Genomic DNA, 10,969 nt, shown 5'->3' with positions numbered 1-10,969 from the left:
AAATGGTTCCCACAGGCCCAGACTCATAAGGGCCTTTCCATAGATATCCTAGGAGGTTCTCTGGCCTCCAGGCCTCTCTCTTTATGGTGTTTAGGGAGAACTTTCATTTAGCCTGGGCCCCAAAGGCCTAAATGTCAGGGCTTTGTCCATTCTTAGTAGCAAGTCACACAGTCACCAACATCCCCTCATTCTACTCTGGGTGACACCTGATGCTCATCCCAAATGTGATGAGGTGAGGGCTGGTCCCTGTCCTGGCAGAGGGATCAGACATGAAATAAATGCTCACCATGAAAGGGGATGGCACTGAGAGAGGAGATCATGGTCCATGAAGCATCTTCTATGGGGGAACCCTAGAAAGGGAAAGTGAATTTCTGGCTTGTAGAGGGTCAACAACCTCCCAGGGGAGAAGGGACAGGCAAGCCTGGAGCTGGGCTCAGCAGATGCTGCTCCCAGAGGAGTAAAAAATAGCAATGTAAAATGCTTGGGGAAGAGTGGAGGAGTGGAGGGGAGGGAAGTGTGTGGCACCATGGCCTGACAGATGGTCTGTGGCAGGGCCTTTGTCACCACCATGAGGGCAGGCACCTCACCTTCTATGGATTTGGGGAGATATTAATGTTCTTGGCAAAGGGAAGTGGAATTGTCTGCCTGTGATCCACAAACCCTTCATGGAGGTGAGGGCAGGGGACAAGTCTAGGACAGGATGGCAACAAAAAGGGAAGCAGAGATCTGAAGGAAAGGACAGATCTGAGGGACATGGAGAGTTTCAGTCTCCAGCTCCCAGCTGCAGGGCCAACAGGATGTGCCTTGCAATTGACAGCAGAGAGCAAATTGAGACTCTGGATATTTTTGAATAATACTTTGCCTGTAATAGTATCTTCATCCATTTCCTATATTCAGAAACAAGGGGAGGAATGAATTTGATGTGAATAACCTCTCTCTGTTTCAAAGCCATCCTTAGTTAATTGAACAAAAAGTTGTTATTAAGGTAATTGAGTTATTAAACTTTCCCACATGCACTTCTTTAAGGTGTGATTACTTTTATCACAAAAGGAAACAGTAGTTCTCTTTTTAACATGATCTTATATTTCAAAAATAACATGCTGCCTGAGTTTGATAAGAGGTAGCCCTATGTAATTTGGAATTTAAAAATGTATAAGCTTTTGTATCCTACAGGCTCTACTAGTTGCTAAAACCTTCATCTCAGAATTGAGGTATAACCTCATTATAGCCCCCGGATGTCATTAGATCCTTTCAGCTAGTGGATGACACAATCCACCATTCCAGCTCCCACAGCTACAGTTTTTGTATGTTTGCCTCCCAACCCCATCACTGCAACTGAATTTTAATTCTTAGTTTTACCAGAATTCCATGGCCCAGGCCATGGTCAAATGGAGAGTAGGGCCTAGCCTGGGGCCCATTTACTTCTGGTATAGACGGATGGATGCTGGGATCTGATTTGGTGCCTAAATTCCCACAGTGTAGACAGATAGATGCTGGGGACTATCTCAGGGTACATATAGCTGTGATGTGGACAGGAGTAGGTTGTTGCCTGGCTAGGAGCCCAAATAGCTGTGGTATGGACTGTTGGTGTCATGGGGCCCAGCTTTGAGCACATATAACACTGGGGTAGGTGTGTGGGAACTACAGCTATTCTTAGAGCCCAAATCCCCACAGTGTAGATGGGTGAAGGCTGTGGCCTGGTTCAGAGCTCATATACAGCAATGTAGACAGGTGGGGCCTGTGGCTTTGATTAGGGCCCATATATATGTGGTGTAGACAGGAGGAGACTCGGGCCTGGCTTGGAGCCCATATCCCAAAGTGTAGATGGGTACAGGCTGCAGCCCAGCTAAGAGCCAATATACCTGTGGGGTAGGCGGGCTGAGGCTCAGACCTGACATGGAGCCAATATTCTGGCAATGTAGATGGGTGGAGATGAGGTCCTGGCTTGGTGCCCTTATCCCCAGTGTAGAAAGGTGGAGGATGGAGCCCAGCTTGGAGCCATACACATGTGCGGTAGTCATGTGAAGGCAGGGGCCGGGCTTAGAGCCCATATAACCAAAGTGTAGATGGCTAGAGGCTTGAGCCCAGTTTGTTGCCTATATCCCTACATTGTAGACAGCTGGAACTGTGGGTCCAAGTTTGGAGCCCATAAACCTGTGTTGTACACAGGTGGGGACTGCGGCCTGGCTCTGAGCCCATATATATGTTGTGGAGATAGTTAGGGGCTGGAGCCCGCCTTGGAGCCCATATCTACACAGTGTGGAGCGGCGGAGGCTGGGGCACACTTGGAGCCCATGTAATTGTGGGGTAGGCAAGTGTATTCTATGGTTCGGCTCAGAGCCCACATCCCCACAGTGTGGACAGATGGAGGCATAGGTCCCAGTTTCGAACACAGATAGCTGTGGTGTAGATAGGTGGAGGCTTGGCCCACTTTAGTGCCCATATCAACAACATTTAGACAGGTGGAAACTGTGGGCCAGTTTGAGCCCATATCTCTTTGGTGTAGAAAGCTGAAGGTTGTGGCCTGGCTGTGAGCCCATATCCAGTAAGTAGATGGTTGTAGGCTGGCAGCAGCTTAGAGTCCCTGAAACAGTGGTGTAGACATGTGGAGGGGGGCGCTAAACTTGGAGCCCATATTCCCACATTGTAGATGGGTGGAAGATCAGTCCAGGCTATGAGCCTATATTATTTTTGGGTTAGAAAGTTGGGGCCTAGGTTCTGGCTCACAGCCCATATCCCCACAGTATAGACACATGGAGCCTGGGATCTATCTTGAAGCCCATATACCTATGGGGTATACAGGTGGAAGCTGGGGCCCACGTTGGAGCCCATAAACCTGTGTGGTAGATAGGTGGAGTCTGGGACCTGGCTCAGAGCCCATATCCCCACGGTGTAGACAAATGTAGACTGGGGCCCAGCTTTGAGCTCATATACCTAAGGTGTAGACAGGTGGAGGCTGGGGCCCAGCTTGGAGCCCATGTATCTCTGGGCTAGAGAAGTGGATGCTTGGTCCCGGCTCAGAACGCATGTTTCCGTGATGTAGACAGGTTGGAGTCATGGGGCCCAGCTTGGTGCCCATATAACTGTGGTGCAGAGAGGTGGAAAGTAGGCCTGCTTCACTGCCCCTATGCCCACATTTTAGACTGTTTTAGGCTGGGGTCCAGTTTGGAGACCATGTACCTGTTGGGTAGACAGGTGGAGGCTGGGCCCAGGTTCGAGCCCATATTCCGACAATGTAGAGGGATGGAGGCATGGGGCCTGGTTTAGAACAGAAATAATAGTTGTGAAGCTAGCTGGAGGCCTGGAACCAAGTTTGGAGCCCATATACCTGTAGTGTAGATAGAAGGATCCTGGGGTTCCATTAGGGCCCAGAAATCTTGGGGTACACAGGTATAGGCTGCAGCATGGCTCACAGCCTATATGCCCACAAAGTAGATGGGTGGAAGCCAGTGCCCTGGCTCGGTGCCCATATAACTGTGGTGTAGACAGGTGGAGGCTGGGTCTGGCTAGGAGCCCAAATAACTTTGGGGTAGAGAGATGGAGGCGTGGGACCAAGCTTGGATAACATATACCTGTGGGGTAGGTTGGTGGAGACTGGGGTATGGCTTGGAGCCAATATTCCCACAGTGTAGACAGGCAGAGGCTGGAGCTCACATTGGAGCCCATATACCTCTGGTGTACACAGGCTGTGATGGGTCCGGCTTAGAGCCCATATACTTTTGGGGTAGACAAGCTGATGCTGGGGACTGGCTCAGAGCCAATATTCCCACAGGAGAGACATGTGGAGGCTGGGGCCCAGCTTTGAATCCATATAACTTTAGGATTGAAAGGTGGAGGCTGGAGCCCAGCTCTGAGACAAAATACCTGTGGTATAGACAGATAGAGGCTAGAGCCTGTCTTGGGGCCAAAATAACTGTGTTGTATGCTGGTTGAGGCGTAGGGCCTAGCTTTGGGCCCATAGACCCGCAGTGTAGATGGGTGCAGGTTGGGGCTGGCTCAGAGCCCATATCCACACAGTGTAGATGGCTGTTGGCATAGAGTCCAGCTTGGAACCCGTATAAGTGTGGTGTAGACCAGTAGAGGCTACGGTCTGGCTCAGAGCCCCAATTACTTTGCTGTAGATAGGTGGAGGCGTGGTGCCCAGCCCAAAGCCCATGTACCTATGAGGTAGATTGGTGGAGAATGGGGCCTGGATCAGAATACATATCCACACAGTGCAGAGAAGTGTAGGCTGGGGCCAACTTGGTTCCCATATACCTGTGCTCTAGACAGGTGGACACTGTGGCCCAGCCTTGAACCGATACACTTGTGGTGTAGACAGGTGGAGGTAGGGGACTGATTAGGAGCCCATACACTTGTAGGTAGATGAGTGGAGGTTGGAGTCCAGCTCAGACCCATATCCCCACAGTGTATGCTGGGCCCAAGCTGGGGCCAAGCTTGGAGACCAAGTAACTGTGGGGTAAACAGGTGGCAGCAGGGGGCACGGCTCAGGGTCTATATTCCTGCAGCGTAGGTGGTTGGAGAATGGGGCCGAGCTTGAAGCCCATAACCCTATGGTATAGACTGTTGGTGGCGTGGGGTCTTGCTCAGAGCTCATTTCCCTGTGCTGTGGATGGTTGACGTCTGGGTTCCCATTCGGTGCCCGTATACCCACAACGTAGACAGGTATAGCTGGGGTTCAGCCTATAGCCCATATCCCACAGTGTAGACGGTGGAGCTGTGGCACCCAGCTTGGAGGCTATATATATGTGGTGTAGACAGGTGGAGACTCGGCCCTGGCTCAGAGCCCATACCCCAAAGTGTAGATAGCTACAGGCTGGGGCCCAGCTCAGAGCCAATACACCTGTGGGGTAGACAGTCTGCGGCTTGGACCTGACATGGAGCCAATATTACAGCAATGTAGAGGGTGCAGTCTAGGTCCTGGCTCGGAGCCCTTATCCCCAGAGGGTAGACAGGTGGAGGATGAGACCCAGCTTGTAGCCCACATAACTGTGGTATAGACAGTTGGATGCTGTTTCCAGCTTGAAGCCGTACATGCGGGATAGACGTGTGGAAGCAGGGGCCTGGCTTAGAGCCCATATACCCAAAGTGTAGATGGGTAGAGGCTTGAGCCCAGTTTGTTGCCTATATCCTTACATTGTAGACAGCTGGAAGTGTGGGTCTTATTTTGTAGCCCATAAACCTATGGTGTACACAGGTGGGGACTGGGGCCTGGCTCTGAGCCCATATATAGGTCATGGAGATAGGTGGTGACTGGGGCCCTCTTGGAGCCCATATCTACACAGTGTAGGCCAGAGGCGGCTGGGGCACACTTGGAGACCATATACTTGTGGGGTAGACAAGTGTAGTCTAAGGTCTGGTTCAGAGCCCACATCCGCACAGTGTAGACGGGTGGAGATGTGGGGCCCAGCTTTGAGCTCATAGACCTGCTGGGTAGACAGGTGGAGGTTGACCTGCCTCAGAGCCCATAGTCCTGTAATGTAGAAGGGTGGAGGCTGGAGCCCATCTTGGAGCCGATAAACCTGTGTGGTAGACAGGTGGAGGCTGCGAACTGGCTCGGAGCCCAAATCCCCACGGTGTAGACAAATGTGGACTAGGGTCCAGCTTTGAGCTCATATACCTATGGTGCAGACAGGTGTAAGGTAGGCCTGGTTCCCTCACCCTATGGCCACATATTAGACTGTTTAAGGCTGGGGCCTGGTTTGGAGACCATGTACCTGTGGGGTAGACAGGTGGAGGCTGGGCCCAGCTTAGAGCCCATATTCTGACAATGTAGAGGGATGGAGGCATGGGCCCTGGTTTAGAACACAAATAACAGTTGTGTAGCTAGATGGAGGCCTGGAGTCAGGCTTGGAGCCCGTATATCTGTGGTGTAGAAAGGAGGATCCTGGGGTTCCATTAGGGCCCAGAAACCTTGGGGTACACAGTTGGAGTCTCTGGCATGGCTCAGAGTCTATATGCCCACACTGTAGATGGATGGAAGCCAGTGTCCTGGCTCGGTGCCCATATACCTGTGGTGTAGACAGGTGGAGGTTGGGTCTCGCTAGGAGCCCAAATAACTTTGGGGTAGAGAGATGGAGGCATGGAACCAAGCTTGGGGCACATATACCTGTGTGGTAGGTTGATGGAGGCTGGGGAACAGCTTGTAGCCAATATTCACACAGTATAGACAGGTAGAGGCTGGGACTCAGATTGGAGCCCATACACCTCTGGAGTAGACAGGTAGGGATAGGTCTAGCTTAGAGCCCATATGCCTCTGGTGTAGACAAGCTGATGTGTGGAGATGTGTGGAGGCTAGGGACCAGCTTTGATTCCATATACTTTTAGGATTGAAAGGTGGAGGCTGGAGCCTGGCTCAGAGACCAAATACTTGTGGTGTAGACAGATAGAGGCTAGAGCCTGTCTTCTGGCCCAAATAACTGTGTTGTCTAGTGGTTGAGGCATGGGACCTGGCTTGGATCCCATATACGTTGGTGTAGACAGGTGGAGACTGGAGCCTGCCTCAAAGTCTATAATCCCACACAGTCCAGACAAGTACAGGCAGGGGCCCAGCTTGGAGCCCATATATCTTTGGGGTAGATGGGTGGGAGACTGAGTCAGCTTGGAGAACATATCACTACAAGTAGAAGGATGTAGGTGGGGTCCCAGCTTGGATCCATATACCTGTGGTGTAGACAGGTGGAGGCTGGGACCTGACATGGAGCCAATATTCCAACCAAGTAAATGGGTGGAGGCTAGGGCCCGGCTCAGAGCCCATAAAACTGCAGTGTAGAGAGGTGGAGGGTGAGGCTCGAATCTGAGCCCAAATTCACACAATTTAGATGGCTCAATGCTGGGGCCCTGCTCAAAGCCCATGTACCTGTGGTGTAGGCAAGTGGAGGCTGAGGTCCAGCTTGGATCCCATGTAAATGTGGGGTAGACAGATAGAGGCAGGGGTCAGGCTTGGAGCCCTTATACCTATGGTGTAGACAGGTGGCTGCTGTGGCCCAGCTCAGAGCATATACAATTTGGTGTAGACAGGTGGATGCTGGGACCCAGATCAGAGCCTATATCCCTAAAGTGTAGACATGTGGTGTTAGTTCCAACTTGGATCCAATATAACTGTGGTGTGGACAGGTGGAGGCTGGGATCCGGCATGGAGTCCATGTTCCCACAGTGTTCACACATGGTAGCTGGGGCCCATCTAGGAGCCCATATACCTGTGGAGTAGAACAGGTGGAGGCTGCAGCCCACATCAGAGCCCAGAACCCACAATGTACATGGGTGTAGGTGGGGCTCTGGCTCGGACTGCATGTACCTGTGGTGCTGACAGGTGAAGGTTGGGGTCCAGCTTGCAGCCCATACATCTGTGCGGTAGAGAGGTAGAAGTTAGGTGTGGCTTGGAGCCCATATCCACAAGTGTGGATGGGTGGGGGCGTGGGCCCAGCTTGGAGCCCATTTTCCTACAATATAGAAAGGGGCAGGCTGGAACCTGGCCTGGAGTCCATATACCTGTGGTATGGACAGGTGGAGGCTGGGGCTTGGCTCAGAGCCCATGCATCTGTGGTGTAGACAGGTGGAGGCCGGGGCTGAGCTTGGAGCCCACATATCTCTGGGGTAGACAGGTAGAGGTTGGGGCCCAACTCTGAGCCCATATTCCCACAGTGTTGACATCTGGAGCCTGGGGCCTAGAGTCGAGCCGATAAACCTGTAGTGTATTCTGCTGAAGGCTGGGCCCCAGCATGGAGCCCATACAACTGTAGGGTAGACAGGTGGGGCCTGGGGCCGGCCCAGAGCCCTTATTCCCAAAATATACACAGGAGGTGGCTATGGACTAGTTGGGGCCCATATACCTGGGGTCTAGATATTTGGAAGATGGGGTATACCTTAGAGCCCATATACTTTTGTGGTAGAGAGGTGGAGGCTAGGATCTGGTTCAGGGCCTGTATCCTCAAAGTGTAGACAGGTGGAGGCTAGGGCCCAGCTTGGAGCCCATATTCCTCCAATGGAGACTGGTGAAGACTGGGTCCCAGCTCAGAGCCCATATCCACACAGTGTAGATGGGTAGAGGCAGGAGCCTGGCTTGGAGCCCATATACCTGCTGTGCAGACAGGTGGAGGCTAGGGCCCAGTTTGGTACCCATACACCTGTGGGGATGATAGGTGGAGGCTTGCGCCCATCTTAGAGCCCATATTCCTCCAATGGAGACCGGTGCAGGCTGGGCCCAGCTTGGAGCTCATGCACATCTGGTGGAGACTGGTGGAGACTGGGGCCTGGTTAGGACTCCATATACCTGTGGGATAGACAGGTAGAGGCTCTTGCACAGCTTGGAATCCATAAACATGTTGGGTAGGAAAGTGGAGGCTTGGGCCCCTGAGGGAGCCCATGTCCCCACAGTGTAGACAGGTGGAGGCTGGAGCCTGCCTCAGAGCCCATATCCCAATATGTAGATGAATGTAGGCTGGTGACAGCTTAGAGCCCATAAAACTGTGCTATAGACATGTGGAGGGTGGGCTAAGCTTGGAGCCCATAAACCTGTGGAGTAGAAGGCTTGAGACCAGGGCCAGCTCAAAGCCCATATTCCTACAGTATAGACAGGTGCAAACTGGGGCCTAGCTCAGAGCCCATATCCAGACTGTGTACGAGGATGGCAGTGTGGGGTCCAGCTTGGAACCCATATACATGTGGGGATGACAGTTGGAGTCTGGGGCCTGGCTTGACACCATATACCCACTGTGTAGACAGGTGGAGGCCAGGGCCCGGCTTGGAACCCATATCCCCACAATGTAGACAATGGGATGCTGGGACCTGGCTCACATCTCACATCCTTAAATTGTAGATGGTTAGAGGAGTGGGGTCACACTTGGATTCAATATACCTGTGAGGCAGACAAGTGGAGGTTGGGTAGAGCTTGCTTCCAATATAGCTGTTGAGTACACAGGTAGAGGCTGGGACCCAGCTTGGAGCACACATCCCCACGATGTGGGTAGGGGAAGGCTTAGGCCTGGCCTGGTTGTAGGATTGGAGAGACCAGGTCTCCTGAAGTCCCCTCTGCCCTTGAACCCCACACCCCAGCACCTACTGCTTCCCTTTTCTTTCCCTACAGGCTCTGAGAGTGGAGGCAACATGGTCTCTGGCCTCAACCAGAGGGTCCCCTGCTCTGGAAGGGTCTCAGCTGGGGCCTCCTGACCCTCCCCATGGGCTCCGGTGAGTGGGCAAGGCCCATGGGTGCCTCCACAAGCCACCCCCACCCCCATGCTCACGACCCTGGGACACAGGCATGTGTGTTTAATGGGAAACAGTTTTCCCGTTAGATGAACATTCCTCAGGGGCTCCCAGTGCCCAAAACTGTGTTTTTCAATCCAAAGGTCTCTTTGCGTGAAAAAAAATAATGATAAACCAGTCTACATAAGAAATATGTAAACACTGCATTGTCTGCTACTCTTTTGAAGACTTCACCAACCTCGTTTCTAGAGAAGGCCTGGGGCCAGGGTCCCTGCCATCCTCCCCGAAGCTTCCCATCCCCTAGGCCTCTGCCAGGGCTCCTGAGCCCAAGTGTCATCTCAGCAAGGATCGGATGAAACTCAAGCCCTGACTTTTCTGAGACAAGCCAAGACTACAGGAATCCAGTGGAGCAAGAGCAACAGTTTTAGGATTCACAAAGCAGGACTTGCAAGGATCCTGGAGGCCAGGCAGGCGCGCACTTGCACCCCACCGCCCAGCTGCCGTTTAAAAGGCACCTGTGCCTTAGGAGAACCCACCTGACCGCAGCCCCACAGCCCACATCCCCTTCAGTCACCGGGGTGCATGAGGTGGACCCCATGTGGCTGCTTCAGGTGAACACTGCTCTGCCAAGGGTGGTCAAGACAACTTTCCTCCAAACCCACTCTGCTCATGCACACAATTATTCTCCTAAACATTAACGTGCCCACCCTCCACCCTCGCATTCACCAGAGAGGTACTCTCTCTTCCTGACCAAACAGTGCTGTCTCCTTACAACCCAGATCCTGGGAACATGGCTGCATTCCCAACACACCCGGGGTGAGTCCAAGGGCCCCCACACCACGCACCATTGGATCAGCTGGGGTTTCCGACTTCAAAACAAAGCACCGAGACCTGAACATGCGCCTCCTCTAAGCATTCATTTCCCAGAGAAGGAAAGATCAATAGGAAGGGGCAGTGAGAACTCGGGCTGGGTGGAAAAGCCGGGCAGCCCCTGGGCCTGGAGAGCTCCGGGTGGGACCCAAGCTCCACTGGGTGTGGGTCCACTGGGCGTGGGCACCGGCCGCCAGCTAAGGACAGCCCTTCGGGGACCTGGGGCAAGTGGCTAGGAAACAGGAAGGCCGAAGAGCCAGCCCTGGGGGTCCCACAGCTGAAGTGGGTCAGTAAGCTGGGGGTGAAAGCAGACAGTTTTAGGCAGGACTCCTCCCATGGCCGCCTCTCCCTCCCGGGCCTGTTCCCACCTCTGCCAGTGGCTGCACCTGCACCACCAGTGGGACATGGCCTGGCGCCCCCTTCCAACCCCCACCTGCTTCCCCAGGCACCAGCGCTCCTCAATCAGCCAGAGAAGCAGCTGAACTTGGCAAAGCCCTTTGTAGGAACCAGAGCTAATGAGATCCGGTCCTAGGCACCTGGCTGCAACAGTTCTCTCTGTGCACAGCTTTCACAGCCAACCTGCCAGCCTTGGCGCGGCTGGCGCGCGGGGAGGGGACCAGCCGACATTTGGCTGCAAGCAGGGAGCACTGGGGACCACAGGCAGCGGGCGCCCCCTGTCTCAGCCTTCCAGCGCCGGCAAGTCAGACTAAGCGGCCCTGGACTAGGGATGCGCGAGAGGGGAGACTGGGGCTGGAAGTTTCCGAGAGTGCGCTCAGGGTGCCCGGGGTCCCAGAGCCTCCTGCGAGAGCGCCCTCCGCCCCGAGCTCAGTGCGGGGTCTCTAGGCCGAAGAGCCCCTCCAGCCGCAAGCACGGGGTACCGGGAGCCCGGCGCTCG

Source organism: Choloepus didactylus (assembly GCF_015220235.1).
Source record: "Choloepus didactylus isolate mChoDid1 chromosome 23 unlocalized genomic scaffold, mChoDid1.pri SUPER_23_unloc9, whole genome shotgun sequence".
NCBI classification, from domain to species: Eukaryota; Metazoa; Chordata; class Mammalia; order Pilosa; family Megalonychidae; genus Choloepus; species Choloepus didactylus.
Note: the sequence above shows the minus strand (reverse complement) of the source record.